Here is a 22,442-nt window from a genome sequence, read left to right on the forward strand (position 1 = left end):
GGAAGAAACAGACTCAATAGTTAAGCAGTTTTCCCTCAAGGTCACATAGCTTGGAAGTGGCATATTGAAGATCAACTTGATTCCAAAGCTAATGGACTCAACTTATAAACTGAGAGTTTGTTATCCATTTAGTTACATGTTGCTATTTAGTTACAGGTTGCTACATGGAACTGTTGACTCCTTCTAAGATATATAGAGCTTGCTCTCTCTTCAAATAGCTTTTAGACAAATCAAGAGCAGGCGGGGCACAGTGGCTCACGCCTGTAATCCCAGCACTTTGGGAGGCCGAGGTGGGTGGATCACCTGAGGTTACGAATTCGAGAACAGCCTGGCCAACATGGTGAAACACTGTCTCTACTAAAAATACAAAAATTAGCCAGGTGTTGTGGCAGGTGCGGGCAATTCCAGCTACTCGGGAGGCTAAGGCAGGAGAATCACTGGAACCCAGGAGGCAGAGGTTGCAGTGAGCCAAGATCGTGCCACTGCACTTCAGCCTAGGTGACAGAGCAAGACTCCATCTCAAAAACAAACAAACAAACAAACAAACAAAAAAACAAAAAAGAAAGAAAAAGAGCAAAGCACACATCACTCTCCAGTTTTGGTTCTCCCCATCCCCATAGTACTTGTGCTTTCCAGTAAATATTTGAAGAATGAGTATATGGAGGAGGTGGGACAGTATTCCCTCCACCACCCTCTCGCTATGCCATGGGATTGGAGAGGTATTATTGAGGGTCAACTGTGCTTCCTGAGGTAATCAATGAGTAGCAAGACTCTGGTGGAGCCCTAGGCCTTCTGTAGTTATCCAGCACTATTACAGAGTCAGGTTCACTGTTTCCCTACTGCTTACTCCTCTAATGTTCTGTGTATTTGGATTGGGTGTTCCCAAGGGAAGAACAGAAGATGCATTTGTTCACCTATCACAGCTCACCCTGGTACCCTAATTCCTTGATCCTGTCCTATGTCCATATTTCCTTCACAGCCATCCTAGTTAAGCAAGTAACTGCTATGGAGAATGTAAAAGAGCATTTTTGGATGTTGCTGGATCTAGTGACTGGGTTGGAGATCTGTATTAGGGTTTTCCAGAGAAAAAGAACTGAGATAGAAAGAGATGCGTTATGAGGAGTTGGCTAACATGATTATGGTGACTGCCAAGTCCAAAATCTGCAGGGTGGGCCAGCAGGCTGGAGACCCAGGAGAGCTGCAATTCTAGTTCCAGTCCAAAGGCAGACATCTTTTGAACCAGAAAGAACTGATGCTGCAGATGAACTCCGAAGGCAGTCTGCTGAAGAATTCTCTCTTACTTGGGGGAAGCCGGTCTTTTTTGTTGTTATTCATGCCTACAACTGATTGGATAAGGTCCATTCACACCCTGGAGGGCAACCTGCTTTACTCAAAGTCCGCTGATTTAAATGTTAGCATCATTCAAAACACCCTCATTGAAACACCCAGAATAATGTTTGAACAAATATCTGGGCACTCCATGTCCCTGCCAAGCTGACACATGAAATTAACCATCACAGGAACATCCAGGATCAATCTGGAATAAGAACGTCAGTCTGAAAAGTAAGATCAATAGTTGCCTTATCCTGAAAGGCTGTGTTTGTCTTGTTCATCAACTTTTTCTCATTGTCTAGTAGGGGCCATAGTATAAAACAAGTGAGAAATGAATACTGGTTGAAGGAATGAAATAAATATTGGTCCAAAATGATCAAAACCTTTTTGACATCTAAGATCTCAGAAGTGCTTTCATTGCTGCTGCTATTATTGAATCAGACCCTGTCTAAGGAACAGTCAGTTTCTGGGCCTGAAATTCACTCTCTCTCTTTAAGCTCCAGGAAAACCTAGAGAAATAGATGGTAAATTCCAAATGGTTGGTTTTGGGTTTCTCTTGGCAAATTGAGGCAAGATATTTTTCCATCCTTCTATTTCTCTGTGACCAATTAAGTGCCATGATCCACAGTTGGCTTCACTTGTTAATTCAAAGAAGATACGTAAACACATCACACCACACACAGCAGTTACCTGGTCCACCTGTTGGAGAATTTACCTTCAGAGAGGTATTGATAAATTGATAGATAGACTAGTTTCTCCTCCTGGGTCAAACTGCCATAGTATTTGATAACCAGTTAGCCTCCAAGTCACAGGAAGCTGATTCTTAGCGCCCCATTGCTCAAAGCAGTTAATTTCAGAAAATGGTGCATAAGAATCACCTGGGAAGCCTGTTAAAGCTACAGACTTTTGGGCCCCACCAGCAGAGACCCAGCAAACCTGAAATGAATCTGCATTTTTAGCATGCAGCCCCAGGAGATGCTGGCATATGAGATGTAGGGTACACACACCAGTGCGCACATGCACAGGTACACACACATCTGACTTACATAAGGGACACACACCAGTGCAAACATGCACAGGTACACACACATCTGACTTACATAAGGGAGAACACTAGCTCACTTAAGAACCGACTCAGTTCATGAAGAAAATGTTAACACACGCTGGGAAACTTGCTATTACCTGATACTATTTGTTCTACTTTATTGTTAATGTCACTAATAGTAATATCTTTCCTTTCAAAAGACTTTGCTATTTCAGAAGCACTACTATTAAGTTGGTGCAAAAGTAATTGTAGTTTTTGCCATTACTTTCCATAGTAAAACCACAATTACTTTTGCACCAACCTAATACTTGCATATCATCTTTCCTGATCCTCCCAGGTAGCCATTATGAGGTAGGCTGAGAGAGGTATAATCTCCCAACTGAGGTGGTGAGAAACGGAGGGATTAAGGTAGTGCTGTACTGCTCAGCTAATAAGTGGCTGAATGATGACAAATTACTTGAGAACAGCAATATTATTTTTGTGTGGTCCCAAGAGTAGATATTAGCCAAACTCTGGAACTTCCTTTTGTCATGCCAATCCCCTATTAACTCCAATCAGGATGGCACCAGGTTCAAGAGGCCAAAGAAGAGACCCAGAGCCAGCAAACGAGACATGGGGCTTTACTTGGGGCTTAATACAGGGGAGATTGTCCAGGGGCAGCGGGTTGGATGAGATAACTGCATGGCCCAGGGGTGGTGGGCTGGGCAGGAAAACTGCAACAACCTGCAAACAACCTGCAGTTTATACAGCATTTTCACTCAACACCCTCCCCTTAATGACCTCCATGTGGCAACCTTCATATAACCCAAAACTCAGGGCCTTCATCCCCTGTACAACCCATGGGACATGGGATGGGATGGGGGTTTAGTTGTTCCTCATAGACAAGGAAAGAATCTCCAGGTTGGTCACTCTCAGATTCCCTAGCGCAACACATATTCAGGTCCATCTACTTAGGATATGCTTAAGTTATTGCTGTCACGTGCCTTTATCGTACACCTTTTCAGGCCCAAATTTAGCTTCATTTGTGCCATGCAGGTGCTACCTGTTTCCAGTGCCTTCAAAAGGAGAGCACAAAATATTTTCTTGGAAAATCAATAGAGACAATTCCCCTCCCATCCTAGTCTGAACCCTGGCTCTGTACTTTGCCCGTTTCTAAGCCTCTGTTGGTTTCAGTCAGGATTGTTCCCATCCTTTTCTATGCTTGTGCTTGCTCTTTAAGCCTTTAACCCTGGGTCTGTGTGAGCCTCTGCCAATACTTGGGTATCATTTCTCCAACTCCATATGACACTTTCGTTTTGTTACTCCAAGCCTCTGAGGCTGCCCCTCAAAACTTCTCTCCAGAATTCAGCTTTGCCTCTAGCTTGAAGGCCACTTTTGTCCCACTCAGATGGCAGAGAGCATTCTCTAGAAAAACTGAAAATTCTCTTAATGGGAAATAACACTTTTTATTAGCAGAGAACACAGCTGTCCCATCTTTTGCTGTCATACATAGAGGCTCTTACATGCCTCTTTGCCTGGGAAAGTCCTATTTTATGCCTAGTGCTCAAGTGTGATTATTAATAGCTCCCTCTTTCACTCTTGGAAGTGTCTTAGATTGGACGATAAATTAGATGACCAGCCTACTCATTTGACATCTCTCCCTAGAAACTCAGCTTCTATGTTTTAGAATAACTGATGGCATTTGGTGCCTCTCAACACTGGTTTAGGCAGCAGAATTATCCAGGGAGCCCGTTAAAAATAGATTTAAAGTCCCTGTCACTCCCCTCCCCCCAAAAAATCACAACAGCAGCATTTTTGGAGTAGAACTAAAGAATCTGCATTTCGAGAAAGTTCCCAAGTGACTCTCATTGTGTTCTTCTACAGACCCAAATTTGGGACCTACTCCTCACTTGCATTTCTGCTCTACCCCTCCATAGCTGTGTGACCTTGGCAGATTACTGAATTGCTCTACATCTATTTCCATTGGTGAGCATAGGCAAACTGCTGTAAAAAGCACCCTGAGAATCTTGGTGGCTTAACACAATATAGATTTATTTCTCAGTCATATCACAAAACAGTGCAGGCTGGAAGGGTGTTCCATCTCAGATGGATATGCAGGTCCAGACTCCTTCCATCGGGCTCCATGCTCTCCTCAGAGTTCTCTGCTGGATTCTCTAAGTCAAGCTGGAAAAGAGAGAGCATGAGCATGGAGGATTGTGCAGAAGTTTTTATGAGTCAGGCCTAGAATGGTATGCATTACACCCAGCCATAGTCCACTGGACAAAATTCAGTGACATGGTTGCCCATAACCACAAGGGAGGACAGAAAATTGTCATCCGGTTATATGCTTAGGAAAAAAATGAGTGATCAAATAAACAATTATTCGATCTGTGCCATAGACCCCCAATCTGGTCCTCAAATATTTGTGTAACCTTCCTCTCATAGGCAATCCAAAGGAGACAACCCCAAAGTCCCCCAAAGTCCCACCCAGTCTCTGCACCCAGGTTAAGTCTAGGATCTCCAAGGGCTGCATAGTCCCCTCCATCAAGTCTAGATGTGACCTATTCTAGTTTAGAGATCTGTCACTTTGGATTCAAAAACCAATTTACCTGCTTCCCCCTCCCCCTCCCCCATATAAACCCAATATACTATGATGGGTTAGGGGCAGGGTGTTCTCAATAGAAACTCTCATTTAGAAAGGGATAGAAGAGAGATGTAGCAACATTGGCCCTCAGCTAGACAGTCAGTAAGAAGGCTCCCTACCCTGGGGTAGAAGAAGTACTTTAGTTACACCCCAATTCTTCACCCTGGGAAGAATACCTTTGTCCTTCATTCTCCCGGGCCCCTGGTTTGGCCCTTTGTGGTGTTTTTTCTACTCGATAATTTCTTTGTCCGTGTCTGAAGTCTGGAGAGCTGGAGTATATGTACTCATGGAATTTACGTGCTTGGAGCTTTTATAGGCGTGAGGCAAATCTGGAAGTCTAGGTGTTGATTTGCACTTTGTAAAGTCCAGGCTCATGATTTCCTTGGCAATACAATGCTTTCAAACACTTCCTAGACTTCCAGTGTACTTTGTACCAGTCAGTTCCACGAGCCAGTAGCCACACCCAAAGTTCTTTCCTAGACGTACTCCTCAAACCTGGTTTCTTCCTTTCCTTCTTCACCTCCATGTTTTATTCTCTCTCTCTCTCCTTAATGGTGGCCAACTTGAAGTTGTCCAAAACAAGATGAAGGAAGGATACACACCTAAACTGACATTTTTGTCAAAGGGCTAAGTCACTCTGTTCAGTTGAGGAATGTTACTAGATCTTTGTCACTCAAGGTCTGTATGCATTTTACATTTTAGGATCAAGAAGCAGTTAATTCTTTCACATCTGATGTCCAAAATTTCTGGACTCCTTCTATACTCTTCCACTGTGGCTCATAAACTGGCCAGTTTGTTTAGCTTTTCTTTTTTTCTTTTTTCTATTTTGGATAGTACCTCGTCAAGGAGAGCTAATAATAGTCATACTCTCACTAACACTCTGTTATTTTCCAACTATTTCCCCTGGAGCTACAGTTTCAGTGCACATGTAAACTCTGTGCAGATTAAGTGAGGTGACAGTTTTGCCAAATGTTTCACCACTGCATAATGTAAGCTGCCATCTTTCTAGCCTTTGATGTCAGTTTTCTTGGTGCCCATTACTCAACTGCTAAGCCAATGTCACATGTTTTGGAGTTTTGTTTTGAAAGACCCCCGTGCTTTAAGGCATCGACATAAGTGTGCTATCTAATATAACAACCAGAATAAATATTTATTTCTTGCTTATATTGCCAGGGTGTGTTCTATTTCACACATTCATCCTGGGACTCAAGCTTCTTCACTCTAAGTTTTCCGTGGAGTTCCCAGGCCTTGGAATTTTCTACTGGAGTCTTTGCCTTCATTCAGTAGGTAAGGAAAGAGACATAGGTTGGAGGATTGGGTGAGGGTTTTTTATGGGCCAATGGAATACACCACTTATGCCCACATTCCCCTAGCCTTATCTAACTGCAAGACAGCCTGGGTTGTGAAACTTGTCTGTATCCCAGGGAGAAAAGAGAAGTGGTTTGAGAAATAACTGATAATGAAGCAGTCTTTGCATACTTTATCTGTGAAATGGGAAAAATAATAATATCTACCTCATTGGATGTTGTGTGAAGTACATGAAGTAACTAATGTATGTAAAAAACTTAGTCCAGCATCAGGCTCACAGTAAATACACAATATATATTCTTATTTTTAATTATTATCATGCACATTTTCAATGCTGGCTGAAATTAACCATTCTGCATAAGACGTCTCTATCTAACTTGAAATTGTTGAGCTCTCAACTACTCAAGTGCTTCATTATGAAAGGAAACCTACCAAAGGTGAATTCCTGCCTCAGAGATAGGGCTATTCTAGGGAGTTCACAAGTCACAGACATTAAACTCTTTCAATAGAGAGAGTCACACCAGTGAGAAGAACCCACAGAAAGTCATTCTACAGGAAGAGCCAGGATAGCAGGCTTTACTGTGGTCCAGAGTAAGAGGATAGATGTCAGGAGAAAAGGTACACACTGCTGAAATTCTGAGCTAGAAATTCCACTCAGAGAAGAGATTAATCTTGAGCCCCCAGCTGTATGCCCAGAATATGTGTAGAGGGCATGAGAGAACAGGCACACCACCATTGCTATGTACAAAGAGCCTGGGACCTGGACCATTCATTTGTTATATATTTGGAAGACAATGGTTTGTCTCCCTAGGTCCATCCATGAAAGGCTATTTTGTCCATTAGTTAGTTAATTTAGAAGGATTCAAATAGATGTAATGATAAGAGTTGATAGCCCTGGTTGTCCATTTAGTTCTTCTACCAGTGAACTGTGGGGCATTTAAAAAACAATCATTTTAACCTTCAGATTCTAAGCTTATACTTACTAAATGAAATAATGCCATGGTGGATTTGTATTGTGTCAATTTAGCTAAATCAGAACTATGTTTCCCAGAATTTCTTTCTCCTCACAGTTCTAGGTTAGCTTGGCCATAAGAGACATTCTGTGTACAATTTGCAAGGCAGAAGTGAAGCAGAAGCCATATTCATCTCAGGCTCAGATTTGGTGCAAGGCACCAGGCGCTGTTGTAGCTCATGCACTTTGTGACAGCTAATCTGATGGCTCACCTTGATGGTATAGTGCGGCAGCCACTGTAGCTCCTGTAGCCACTGTAGCTCCTGCCGAATCTTCCTTCAGCCTCTCCAGCAACTGAGTCATGTGCTTGTTTAACTTTGCGATGAAAGGCCCTAGTTTCTCCTGCAGATCATGCATCATCAAAGATGAAAGCTTAGAAGGAGGGTAAGACCCATGCAGGTGCCAGTCTGTCCTTGGGGTTCCAGCTTATCCTTAAGGGTTTCAGGTTGTCTTTGTTCTTCTCCACTTCATGTCTTGCTTTTATTCTTGTATTAGCTATCTGTTGCTGGACAACAAAGGACCCCAGATAAGAAGCTTGAGACAACAAAATTTATAATTTCACATGGTTTCTTAGGGCCAGAAATCTGAGAGAGGCTTAGTGGGTGATTATGGCTCAAGGTCTCTCATGAGGTCTTGGTCAAATTCTTGGACAGGGCTGCGGATTTACTTGGGCCTTGAGAACCCACTTCCAAGCTCCCCCAGTGTTTGCTAGCTGGCTTGTGTTCCTTGCTGGCTGTTGGTCAGAGATTTCGGTTCCCTGTCACGTGGGTCTCTCCACAGCATACTACAATGAGTCAGGTGGCTTCTCCCAGAATGAGTGATCTGAGAGAGAGAGAGAGCAAAAGAGAGTGACCAAAACAGAAGCCACATTTTATCTTATAACCCAATCTCAGAAGTGACATGCCATCACTTCTGCTGTATCTGTTGGTCACACAGATTATTACTGGTACCATGTGAGAGGGGATTACACAAAGGTGTAAATACCAGGAAGCAGGAATCACTGGGGCCATCATAGAGGCTGACAGTCACAGTTTCCTAACGCTTGCCGTACTCACTTCAGGACCCAGCACCAGATGCAAAACAAAACAAAACAAAACAGAAATAAACAAAAAACAGTCACACATACATTGTTTAACCAGATCCTACAACTGCATAAGGCTAAATCCATAAAAATTCCTTATTCTGTATGGCTTCTAGTGGTCCTGCCTCTCTGACTTAATACAAGTATCAAGTATCTCTGACTTAATACAAGTATCCCTAACTGATACAAGTATCTACTTCACAAGATTCTTGTGAAAATGAATTAATAGGCTGGGCACAGTGGCTCACACCTGTAATCCCAGCACTTTGAGAGGCCAAGGCAGACAGATAGATCACTTGAGGTTAGGAGTTCGAGAACAGCCTGTTCAACATGATGAAACCCCATCTTTACAAAAAAAAAAAAAAAAAAAAAAGAAAGAAAAAAAAATTAGCTGGGTATGGTGGTGGGCACCTGTAATCCCAGCTACTCAGGAGGCTGAGGTAGGAGAATTCCTTGAACCCAGGAGGTGGAGGTTGCAGTGAGCTGAGATCGTGCCACTGCATCCCAGCCTGGGCAACAGAGCGAGACTCAGTCTCAAAAAAAAAAAAAAAAAAAAGAAAGAAAGAAAGAAAGAAAGAAAAAAAGAGAAAGAAAGAGAAAGAAAGAAAGAAAGAAAATGTGTTAATAATGTATATTCTTATATTCCAGAAATATAAATTGTTACTCTTATTAGACTCTAGCCACCACGTATAACCATATCCATGGAAAAATACATCAAAGTTTCCAACTTGGGATGCTAGGAACACATGTCCTCCCCTTCCTATTAAAGGATCTATTTCCCAAAATCTTTGGCTGAGAGTGGAGGAAACTTAGGGCCAGAATTTCATGTGATATGAGTTATGGGGTCCATGGCTTCTTTCAGTAGAATCCACAGAAATACTTCCTTGGCCAGGCTGATTCCTGGGCACCTGCTTGATTTTCTTTTATTTTCACCAATTGAAAAACTGGACATGAGAACCCTAGAAGCTCAGAGCCTGGAGAGATCTGTGATCATCTCGTTCCACTCTGGTTTCCCTGTTCATGAGTCTCAGGCTAGCCAGGGGGCAGACCGTCTCTGATGATAGTGCTCAATAGAGAAAACAGTACAGCACTTCCTCAAAAAATTAAATGCAGGACTACCATGTTATCCAGGCACTTCTGGGTATTTATCTGAGAGAACTGAAAGCAGGATCTCGAAGGGACATTAGCACTCCCATGTTCATTGCAGCACTATTATTACACTTAAAAATTTGTAACCACCCTTTTGTTTAAAAAAAAAATCTATTAAATAATAGAGAATATGAATGAATCTACCTCATTCACCCAAAAATAACACTGTAATAATAAAATTTAATATTTTCTGAGTACTTACTAAGTCCTACTCCGTATGCTAAATGCTTTACATATATTAACTACCCTTTATAACAATCCGATTAAATAGTTACTGTTCTTGACTTTATTTTACAGCTAAGAAATCTGAGACTTAGCCAAAGTCACTTAGCTAAACTGCTAGGGCCTGTGTCAAGCCTGACTGTTGGCTCCCTCAGAGCTCTGTTCTAACCATGTACATTACTGCCTCATAGTGGAATGCCTGAGGAATGTAAAACAACCCCCACCCAGGCCAGGAGAAGAACCTGCCTTCTATTGACCAATGCACAGTGCAATCCCAGGGACCAGTCCTTCCCAATAACCACACTCAACTAGTCCACTCTGGTTCACTTCTCTACCTTTTTGGCTGTAATCACCGAGGATCACACCTTAACTACCTCAGTGTCTAAAAGGCTGTGATCCAGAACCTCACCCATTCACCTATATAAACATGCCATTGTTTTTCAGGAAATCCTTTGACCTTCAGGTTATTACTAGGTGAGGGTCTCTCTCTCTCTCTCTCTCTCTCTCACACACACACACACACACACACACACACACACCCCTGCAGTGTTTTTTTCTGACCTTTTTGTCATCGTAATTACTCATCTTCAATTCTTAATACAACTTGGTATCCTCCAGCAATCTCTGAGAAGTTGCTGTTGTTTTATTTTATAACCCCTCCTCAAAAATCTTTATTTTAGACTTTGAACCTCATACTACTTTCTTCTTTTTAAAAACATTCTTGATTAATTTATTAAAATTATCATTTGCAATACATCTTCAAAGCATTTCCTTTTCAACAGGAAACTTTACTAAGCAAACATTAAATAAAAGAAATTATTATATGAAGAATAAATTGATGTATGTATCCAGATTTCTGCCATGTATAGTCATTAATGTCTGGAAAATCTTAAATAAATTGATAATTCTCTCTCCATCTGGGATCAACTAAAACCCAGTGACACCTTCAACTTCCTGGTTGACAAAAATCACCCCATCCTAAGAGGGCAACCTTCCCCACTCTCTTCATCAGCGGTGAACTCTCCTTCCTACTCTTCCCCACAAGATTGCTGACTGTCATTGTTATTGGGCCTCTCCAAAATTTCCCTTTTCATTGTACGGCAATACATTGTTGATAGACAGGATCTGAGGAACTTTAAGTTAATGGGATCGACAGTTTAAAGAAGGCCTTGCTTGGGTCTTAAACTTAGAAGACCAAGACTCCACTGTTTTCAGTCTGTGGATAGAATCCTTTTACTGTAGTTTCCTCATCAACACTGGGACTTATCCAGTTAGATTTATATCTATATAATCCATGGTACATTTTGAATCTTTTGTTTTCTTTTTCTGCAGACTGGGTCCACAAGTGAGCTTTTATAGGAAGAGGAGCCGTCTCTTCAGGAATGAGATGAATCTCTTTCATTCATGATCCCAGGAGCAAAGGTGGGACAAGGTGCCAAAACAGGAGTTGGTGGAGGTGATCTGGAAAGACACGACAGCATTATAAAGAGCAGATTTATTGTGAAGCGAATCAAACTTGAGTTTCAGGGCCTCTCACTTGCTTTGGTTGCTTCCAAGTTTCTGAGAAGGACCCTAGCATTTTTTATTTGTCCACTTGTGACATTTTTCTCCAAGATGAACCCCCTCTCAAATGTTGTAAGATTTAGCCCTCCAAATCTGTATGCATCCTTAGGTACTGCACTCCACACTAAAAAGAAAAAGAAACCCTTTGGAAGGGGAGGTAGTTCCCTTGCATAATCAGAACTGGACTCAGAATATGTGATCAGAGCCCTGGATGAATGAAGTGGGAGGGAGGGCAGGAGATGCCATCCTGGGAAATCAACAGCCTGGCATGGGATGTCCCCCACATAGGTGATAGCTATGACAGAGGACACACTCATAAAGAAGCACCTTATTAAGGCCTTTTATATGGAGGAGAGTTCCAAGCTGACCTGAGGCAGGAAAAAAAGAGCAGGAGAGCAGGAGAGCAGGAGCTCTGGCAGTCAGGAGAGAGCCCTGTGGGCCCAGTGGTCATCTTTTAACTCAAAGTCATCTTGTTTCATGGAGTTTCAAAATTTCCAGTAGGTGCCCAGGTGGAGGAGGCTGCATGGCTGGTGCTCTGCCCCCCAGTTTCCACCTGAAAAGCATAGCTCATATCTGTCCTGTATATTGGCATTCTGAATAAAATTTATGTATGGGAAGAAAACAATTTCATTTCTTGAAAACTCAAAATAAAGCAACGATGTCAGGGTAATACTTCCGAGAGACTGGGAAACACAGAGGCATATTGCAGAACTCAGATCTATTGATGCAATTTCCTATTCATCAAATCTTTCTCTAACATTAAAAGTCCTTAAAGGAAAATCCTTGATTGTTCTGTGGAGTGTATTTTTTCAGATTTTTGGCTCTAGCCAGTGTGAAAACCTACAGAATATAACTAGGGAATGCTTTTGCAAATACATTATACACAATTGATAAAAATATGTGGCAATAAGGAAGAAGATGATATTAAGAGAATCCAAAATCAAGATCATGGGCACATTTTCTACATACATCCTCCATTTTCTTCTCCCCAACATACCTGAAGAAGAATTTGAGCCACTTGTTTTCCATTTTCCTTCTTGCCTGTAATCTCCACAGATTTGCAACACTGACAATTGACAATTCTACAGCAATCACTGCAAGGTTATCCTACTGTAATAATATTTCTTTTAAACCACTGCCAGTAAGTTATTATTTGAGTCTCTATCAAAGGGACTGGGATTTTTTTTTTCCAACCTGTTTCTAGCCATGCTTCATTTTGTTTGCCTTCTAGTCTCTGGAAACAATTCCTAAGAAACAAACAATAGAACACACTGAGAAGTAATGAGGAAAATATGTTAATACAAATGTGAATGCATCTTAGAAGTCAAGTCTATAATTAAATATAGCACGCTGGTAAAGGTTTAGTTTTTTCAGCAGTTTGGAAAGACATTTGCTAGTAACACAGATGTGCCAAAAGGTTTCTCAAGTAAATCTTGACTTCAATCGACAAAGCCTGACATTTCCTCCAGCTTTTCTGACACTAGTAAGACACTGGTTTCATAGTACATGCGTGAAGGTGGAAGGGTGAAATAAGCTAGCAGATGGCTAATGACTGTGCAGGATAAAAGCAGGGAATAGTCCACAGAGGATAGGACTTTCCCCAAGGCAGTGGTTCTCAAACCTGGGGTGGCATTTGGAAAGTACAGATTCCTGGCCAGGTTCTGACTCAGAAAGTTTGGTAGATTGCCCAGAAACCTGTATACCTTTAAAGTCCCCAGGTACTTTTGATATACAAACAGTTTTCGTGAATTACAGCCCAAAAACTCCTACTACAATTACAACTGTTGGCCCAGCACTTACGTCAGTAGAGCTCATGGGAGCCAAGATGGAATAAGACGTGAAGGGTGCATTAACCTTGTGTTCTGCAAAGGAGGTCCTTCAAGGTTAGGGTGGAAGCACATGGCCACTGTGTCCATTTCTTGCATAAATAGTGGAATTTATCCTGCAGGCTGCCAATTTGGCACCCATTTGGAGCATTAAATTCACTTAGCAAGTCAGAAAGGGAGGCTTTTAAAATAACACCATTTTTAGTTAGGGTACATTTCAATTGACGGTGCCCATAGCTCTTTATTGTAAACAGCTGTGGTTGCTCAAACACTAACCACAGCACATAACTACATCTGGTATTTTCAGTATCAAAGATCTAAAAGTTCTTTTGAAAATCAATCAATCGACCATCCTTAGGAAAAGCCAGCTATAGTCAGAGTCACAGATAAACCACTGGAGTTAATCAGACATGGGTTTGAACACAGGTTCAACCTCTTGTTGGCCATGACCATGGACACATCCCCTTAGTCCCTGTGCTTTGGTGCTCTGCCCTGTGAAGTGGAGGTAACAATAGTACTTACCATACAGGGTTATCATGAATTATAGTAGCATATGGCAAAAGATAAAATTACAACAAATTTAGTTGAAAGATCTCAACTGGCTTTATTTGCAATTCTAGAATCAGGTGACACTTCATTCCATAAACTAGAAAAAGTGTTCCAATGAGCTGAACAAAAGAGGTTGGCTTACAGACATAGAAGGACTGAGGAAAGCAGAAACAAAGAACTAAAAGTGGATTGGTCATTTCAAAGTGACTTTCCATGTAAGGTGGGCACAGGGCGACAGGACAACAAAGAGATGATGACTGGCTGGTTAACCTCAGGTTTCTTCAGGTTAAAACAGGAGGAACTTCCTTATGCTGACTGAAGATGGAAACTGGCCTGTTTGGGAAACTGGCTGTTATCTCTTTCCTGGTTTCTCCCATGGTCAGATGACAACTTAGTTTAGGTTTGGTGACATGAGACTTTAGCATGAGTGACTCCATTTCCACTTTTAGTCTGGTTCATGTTGAGGGACAGTGCAGGAGCTTAGTCCAAAACAATGGCCTTCTATACTTTTTATTTAACAGATAATACAAGTAGAGCTCCTAGGTCACTGCCCGGCACATAGTAAGCAATCAAAAGTGACAGCTATTAGAATAAAATAATAATGATCATTATTATATTTGACACAAAGCCACATGGTAATGATAGCTATGGTGGGGCCAATGGAGATTGTTCTTACAACCCACCAAATCCACCTCTGAGGATGTTTTTGTTTGTTTGTCTGAAAAAATTTTATTTCACCCTTATTTATTTTTAATTTTTGGGGGGGTACATACTAGGTGTTTACATTTATGGGGTACATGAGGTGTTTTGACACAGGCATGCAATGTGTAATCATCACACCATGGAGAATGGGGCATCCATCTCCTCAAGCGTTTCTCCTTTATGTTACAAACAATCCAGTTATACTCTTTTAGTTATTTTTAAATGTACAATTAAATTATTATTGATTATAGTCGCCCTGTTGTGTTATCAAATACCAGGTCATATTCATTCTTTCTACTTTTTGGGTACCCATTAACCTTTCCCACCCTCAACACCCCCACTCTGCTTCGCAGCTTCTGATAACCATCCTTCTACTCTCTAGATCCATGAGTTCAATTGTTTTGATTTTTAGATGCCACAAATAAGTGACAACATGTGAGGTTTGTCTTTCTGTGCCTGGCTTATTTCATTCAACATAATGATCTCCAGTTCCACCCATGCTGTTGTAAATGACAGGATCTCATTCTTTTTTGAGGCTGAATAGAGCTCCATTGTGTATATATATCACATTTAATTTATCCATTCATCTGTTGACAGACACTTAGGTTGTTTTCAAATTTTGGCTATTGTAATCAGTGCTGCAACAAACATAGGAGTCCGGATAGCTCTCTAATACACTGATTTCCTTTCTTTTGGGTATATACCCAGTAGTGGGATTGCTGGATCATATGATAGCTCTATTTTTAGTTTTTTGACCCCTCTGAGGATTTAAGAAGTAATTAGACATGGTGCTCTTCAGCGTTAAGTTTATTTAAGACAGTTTGTGAAATAACTTAGGGCAGAGAGGGAGCCATCAGCTCTCCCTCAGCATAATAAAGCTGAAGGAAGTATTTCACAAGAAAGATAATCAAAGCTACAACAATAGGAGGAATAATAACTTCCCCTGCAGACTAAAAGGAGGGAAGTTGGGAAAGAAATTGATCTTCATGGTGGTGTTTGATCTGCAATACGTTCAAGGAAACTAGCCAGTCTAGAGAAGAAGTCCACTAGTTTCCACCTCTCCATTCATGGGTCAGATCATAAGGGACAGGCAGACATAGGGATAGTGCCCCACCATGCCACCATTAACATTCGGTGATAAAGATCAAGAAATGTACGAGACCTGAGAGAAGACCTGGAATTTATTTTCCATAAGGAGGACATCCTGAGGGCAGGTGGGGAGGAGTGAAAGGGCAAGGACCTTTAGAGGTAAGAGGTAAATAGAGATTTTAGTAACAAGAGAAATCTGCAAGATACCCTCAAATTGCCTGGGAAACATGAAGGTAAAGTAGGCCTAGGCAGATGAGACCTGGTACCTTCTGTGATCCAGAGGGGCCACAGAAATAACCTGGGGGAAATGCCAATTCTTCCTCCATCCTCTTTCCCACTCTATGCAACTTTGGACCTTAGAGACCTTCTCTATGCAACTTTGGACCACTTAAAGACCTTCATTAAAAAGGCCTTGCATCTTATTGAGGTCCAGTGTGGGGTTACCCCAGGGAAAGTCAGGTGTTAGCTGTCACTGTTCCATGGGACAACCCCTATGGTGGACCACGGGGCAGCAAAAAGTGATCATGCATAGCCTGTCATCTGGCACTGCACCTTTCCCCCTACTGTAGGACTGCCCTGACCCCTCCAAAGGGATAGCTAGAGACACACCCTTTTGGACCAAAAAGGGAGAGGCTTCCTTACATTAGGAGTTACTTGGTAGTTTTTTGATAGATGATACAGGACCTAAAGGCAGCACAACCTATGTTACAGGCAAAGCCCTTCCAAAATTCAAGTAACTAAACCTCTGAACACATTACCAAAGATATTTGTGAATTTTCCATTTATGGAAACTTTCAAATACAGTTGTCCCTTGGTATCCATGGGGAATTAGTTCCAGGAATCCTGCATATTCCAAAATCCATAATACTCAAGTCCCTGAAGAAAAGTGGTATATTATTTGCACATAACCTACACACATCCTCCTGTGTGTTTTAAATCATCCCTAGATTACTTATAAGACCTAATACAATGTACATGCTATGTGAATAGTTGTTTTACTATATTGTTTAGGGAATAATGACAAGGAAAAAACTCTGTATGCAGTCAGTACAAACATAACCGTCCATTTTTTTTTTTTTCCCAACCACAGGAGGTTGAATCCAGGGATGTAGAACACATGGATACAGAGGGCCATCATCCTGCATAGTTTAGATTTTAGTCTTGCCTAACCTAGAATTTATACCCTTTGACCCCTCAGATGTCCATAGCTTCAGCTCTTTGTGCTTATGTATTACCAGCAGAAAAAAAAATCATGCAGAAAGTGACAATGTCCAAAGCCAATTCATTATCTCCTTTTATCCTCAAAATTGTGTTATGAGCAAATGAAGCAATTGAGATTCACAGAATTTAACTTGACCCAGGTCACAAAGCTTCCATTGAGTGTTAGACCCACACCCAAAGCTCCTGCCCCTAATATCACACGCATTCACTTTGCCAGGGAGGCAAAGGAGGAGTCAGCAGAGGCCCAAAGTCACTTCATCTCTTCAACATGCTTCCGGGAGATAGGAACACAGAACACAGATGCAGCCCAGACCACTGGTCTGTGTGGTTTTAACATATTTGAATTAAAATTTAAAAATTCACTTATTAAATAGGTTTTCTGTTTTCTTTGAGACAGCGTCTCGCTCTGTTGCCCAGGCTGGTGTGCAGTGGTGCTGTCATAGCTCACTCTAGCCCCAAACTCCTGGGCTTAAGCGATCCTCCCACCTCAGCCTCCCAAGTAGCTGGGACTACAGGTGTGCATCACCATGCCCAGCTAATTTTTAAAGCATTTTTCTTTTGTAGATATGGTGTCTCACTATGTTGTCCAGCCTGGTCTCAAACTCCTAGGCTCAAACAATCCTCCCACCTCAGCTTCCCCAAGTGCTGGAATTACAGGCATGAGCTGCCGTGCCTGGCCATAGATAATTTTTTACAAAACTTTTTTGTTTTGTTTCTTCACTCAAATAATTATTGGCCACTTTATTTACCTCAGTATTCCCTGACTCCCATGAAGAGTATCATGCTAGATGTTGCAATCCAGGGTAGAGGTGGTTGTTTCACAGACGGATGGCTGGAGACTGGGATTTTGAACAGGAACGTGGGAATTCGGTCAGTAAGGAAGAGTTTATTTCGGTGGAGATGCGCTGCCCCAGGACAAAGGTGTGGTTGGACAGGTAGAACGAGCTTGTGTTATGGTCAAACATAGCATTCAAGCTTTGATCTTCAAGATAGCTTGAAAGGTAGTGTGGGCACCATGCAGATCAGCAAACAAAGGGGATCCTACACAGAAGACTGGGCGGGCTTCAGCCACTGAAGTAGACAGAAATCGTGTTGCTGCCACTCTAACACAAGACCCAAGCCAATGACCCCGAGATCTGCTTGGTTAAAACATCTTTTAAAGTAAGAGCTGCACATAACATCCGTTCTAGTTCCCCCGCATCAGATCAGGACGGGTTCTTCCCTTGCTACCAGTACCCAGTGGTACTGACATGTTCTACAAATGTATAGGGATCTCTGCTGGGGTGTGTGTGTGTGTGTGTGTGTGTGTGTGATACAGAGACAAAGACAGAGAGAAAAGAAGAAATGGCCTCTCATGGGGGCCCTCAATTTCTGCAGTTCCTCCAATCCCACAGCCTCAGAACCACAGAGAATCCTTAGGTTCAGTCCTTGACTCCTTGGTCTTTGTAAATGTCTTGTGCACCTTGAAATGCTCAGCCATTTCGCTTGTAAGAAACAGAAATAGAAAACTGGTGGAGAGGAATGAGAAATAAGGTTTGAAAGGTAAGATTTGGGCCAAATTATGGACACCCAGGATGACAGGCCAAGGGGCTGTTTGAAGAAACATTGATTTTTCTTTTAGAAATACATTTTGGAAACCATTAGGGATGTTTAGTTTCTTGTAAACCAAAGATATATGCGGCTAACTGCCCGTCAGCCAAAGATTTTGATATCATTTAAACATTATCTTTGTACATTTGCCACAATTTATGCAAAGAATGCATTCCCCAAAGATCGTATTAAGTCACATGTTGTAAACAAATCATATTTTAAATGCACTCTGGGACTTTTCTATTTAAAGAACCCCTTATTAAACATTTTATCTACTGAATACACACACACGTATATAGTGTATTAATATGTGTGTCTGTGAGAGTGTGGGTATGTGTGTAAATAGTAAATTTGTCTTGGCTTAAAATTGGATACAGCTGTGGTTTACTCACTCACTAAATTTACCATTTACTAAACTCTTGCTTTGCTGTCCTCTCCAAGGGTTTAATGCCGAAGACAGTAAAAACTACTGCCCTAAATATGTGCTAGATTTTCAGACAGGAAGACACCAGTTTATTGTCATCTACTTCATGCCCACATAAGCTACTGTCAGCAAGTTACCTGATGTGTAAAATGTCTAGTGAAAGTGTGTTTTATTTTTAAGGGTATAAGAGGGAGGAGAGAAAGAACTGCCTGGATGTTCTCTGGAGGTCTGTGTGGAATATTGTTTGTCTGCTTTGAAGGACTCAGTGAGCAATGACCTGCCTGTTCAAGGCAATGACCTGCTGGTGGGAGGAAAAGATTGCTAAACCCAGCTCAGAGGACCTCCACAGATCACAGAACTGTTTTACTTCTAGACCTTTCTGAATTACTCAGCTAAACCAGACAAAAATGGATCTCTTGTTTTTAATTACCCAGCTCATTGCTCCAGTTTCCCATTTTGCTTTGTCAGCAATAACCTTTCCCATATACATACAAGCACCGCCCACATTCGTATGCAAGAGCCATCTGTTTCTTCTGCATCTGGCACAGCTGGCCCTTCTATGCATATTTTTCTGGTCATCTTGAACCTGAACAAGTCCTTTAACTGTTCGAGCTCAAGGCTCTTTCCCACAAGACTTTCTATTCTGGAATAACTTTTCCCAGAGCACAGATTAGCACTTTGCTAGGAAGATAAAAATGCTGCCAGAGCAGAAGTGAGGCCACGGCCCATTCCACCTGTGCTGATTCTGCACGTTCACAAGCTCCAGGCTCATCTCCACCACTTCCCTCTCCATGCATATTCATTGTCCATCACAAACTATGAACTGCAGGGGGAAAGATGTTTCGCTGGTAATAATTGTGCAACTGGAGACTGATTACCAACCCTGAAACAAATTAATGCCAAATCCAAGGTTATGTTGATGTGATGTTTAAAAAATGCATTTAACTCAGTCCAATGACTAAAAAATTCCATTGATTAACTAAAATTCTGTCTCCAGGGTTGACTGTTTTTTTCACAAAATTGACTGGCTCTTTAGCGCCTTATTGACACTTCCCGTGAGCAGTTTATCCTCACAGTGAGGATTTACTCCTCCTTCCCAAACCAAACATGAGACCTTGAAGAGTTCAGGAAAACTAAGGAAAGAACATCAAGATCTATGGAAAGAGTAATTGGGGAGGGAGGTAATTTAAAAGAATGCTTAATTTTTGATGTTTTTATTTTTTGCAAATTTGTGTTTGGAATCAGAGAGTTTAAGAATATGAGGCCAGGTGTGGTGGCTCATGCCTGTAATCCCAGCACTTTGGGAGGCCAAGGTGGGTGGATCATAAGGCCGGAAGTTCAAGACCAGCCTGACCAACATGGTGAAACCCTGTCTCTACTAAAAATACAAATATTAGCCGGGCATAGTGGCAGGTGCCTATAGTCCCAGCTACTTGTGAGGCTGAGGCAGGAGAATCGCTTGAACCCGACAGGCAGAGGTTGCAGTGAACTGAGATTGTGCCACTGCACTCCGGTCTGGGTGACAGAGTGAGACTCTATCTCAAAAATAAATAAATAAATAAAATAAGAATATGAAGAGGAGTGACTCTCCATGCACCAAGCAGGGATACAAATAATCTACATTTCTAATTGAATTAATTATATTATCACATTCCTTTCCAAATATTCATTCCATCATTGGCTTTCTTTTTTTTTTTTTTTTTTTGAGACGGAGTCTCGCTCTGTCACCCAGGCTGGAGTGCAGTGGCCGGATCTCAGCTCACTGCAAGCTCCGCCTCCCGGGTTCATGCCATTCTCCTGCCTCAGCCTCTGGAGTAGCTGGGACTACAGGCGCCCGCCACTTCACCCGGCTAGTTTTTTGTATTTTTTAGTAGAGACGGGGTTTCACCGTGTTAGCCAGGATGGTCTCGATCTCCTGACCTCGTGATCCGCCCGTCTGGGCCTCCCAAAGTGCTGGGATTACAGGCTTGAGCCACCGCGCCTGGCCCATCATTGGCTTTCAATCAAACAGATAGATAGAAAATTTCCATACTTAAAGCCACTTCTACATAAGAATGCGAGCCTGACCTTTTAATAACATATTATATAATTCATAACACTGGCTACCATTATAGAATACTTAATCAGTGGCAGGTCTTGTATCAAGCACTTTTGCAAACATTATCTTGTTCAATTAATCTTCACAACAACCCTATGATATCTGAATTTCTAATTCCATTTTCCTGATGATGGTAACTAAAGTGTAATATAGTACAGGCATACTTCAGAGATATTAAAGGTTCAGTTCTAGACCAGCAAAAATCAAATATCACAATAAAGCAAGTCACACAAATATTTTTTTGGGTTTCTGGTGCATATTAAAGTTATGTTTACACTATACTTGTCTATTAAGTGTGCGATAAAATTATGTCTAAAACAATCATGTACATACCTTCATTGAAAAAGAATTTATTGCTAAAAATGCTAACAGTCCTCTGAGTCTTCAGTGAGTTGTAATCTCTTTGCTGGTGGAGGGTTTTGCCTCCGTGTTGATGGCTGTTGATGGATCAGGGTAGTGGTTGCAGAAGGCTGGAGTGGCTGTGGCAATTTCTCACAATAAGATAACAGTGAACTTTGCCACATTGATTGACTCTTTCTTTCATGAAAGACTTTTCTGTAGCAGAAGATGCTGTTTGATAGCATTTTACCCACAGTAGAGCTTTAAAAACTGGAATCAATTCTCTCAAACTCTACTGCTGCTTTATCAACTATGTGTATGTAATATTCTAAATCCATTGTTTTTAGTTCAGCAATGTTCATAGCATCTTCACCAGGAGTAGATTTCATCTAAGAAACCACTTTCTTTGCTCATCCATAAGAAGCAACTAATAATGTGTTCAAGTTTTGCCATGAAATTGCAGAAATTCAGTCACATCTTCAGACTTCATTTCTAATTCTAGTTTTCTTGCTATTTCTACCACATCTGCAGTTACTTCCTCCACTGAAGAATTGAAACCCTCAAAGTCATCATCCATAGGGTTGGAATCAATTTCTTCCAACCTGCTGTTAATGTTGATATTTTGACCTGCTCCTGTGAATCATGAATATTCTTAATGGTATCTAGAATGGTGAATTCTTTCCAGAAGCTTTTCTATTTACTTTGTGCAGATCCATCAGAGGAGTTACAATCTATGGCAGCTACAGCCTTACAAAATGTATTTCTTAAATAATAAGACTTGAAAGTCAAAATTATTCCTTGATTATGAACTACAGAATGGATGTTGTGTTAGCAGCCATGAAAATAACATTCATCTCATTGCACTTTTCCATCAGAGCTCTTGAGTGACCAGGTACATTATCAATAAGCAGTAATATTTTGAAAGGAATCTTTTTGTTCTGAGCAGTAGGTCTCAACAGTGAGCTTAAAATATACAGTAAGCCATGCTATAAACAGTTATTCTGTCATCTAGGCTTTGTTATTCCATTTATAGAATACAGGTAGAGTAGATTTAGCATAACTCTTAAGAGCCCTAGAATTTTCAGAACAGTAAGTGAGCACTGGCTTCAACTTACAGTCAACAGCTGAATGAGCCCCTAACAAGTATGTCTGCCTGTTTTTTGAAGCTTTGAAACCAGACATTGATTTCTTCTCTGCAGCTAGGAAAGTCCTAGATGGCATCTTCTTCCAGTGGAAGGCGTGATCTATGTTGAAAATCTGTTGTTTAGT

General features: G+C 41.4%; 1 long non-coding RNA gene across 1 annotated transcript; it reads right to left on the reverse strand.

The window, feature by feature from the left end:
• Positions 1-4,387: 4,387 nt before the first annotated feature.
• On the reverse strand, positions 4,388-8,704 carry LOC108584530. The gene is made up of 2 exons (XR_001899693.3): positions 7,533-8,704; positions 4,388-4,540 (listed from the first exon to the last, which is right to left on the reverse strand). It is a non-coding gene; the product is annotated as an uncharacterized LOC108584530 (long non-coding RNA).
• Positions 8,705-22,442: the final 13,738 nt, after the last annotated feature.

Source organism: Papio anubis, chromosome 1, assembly GCF_008728515.1.
Source record: "Papio anubis isolate 15944 chromosome 1, Panubis1.0, whole genome shotgun sequence".
Lineage (NCBI taxonomy): Eukaryota > Metazoa > Chordata > Mammalia > Primates > Cercopithecidae > Papio > Papio anubis.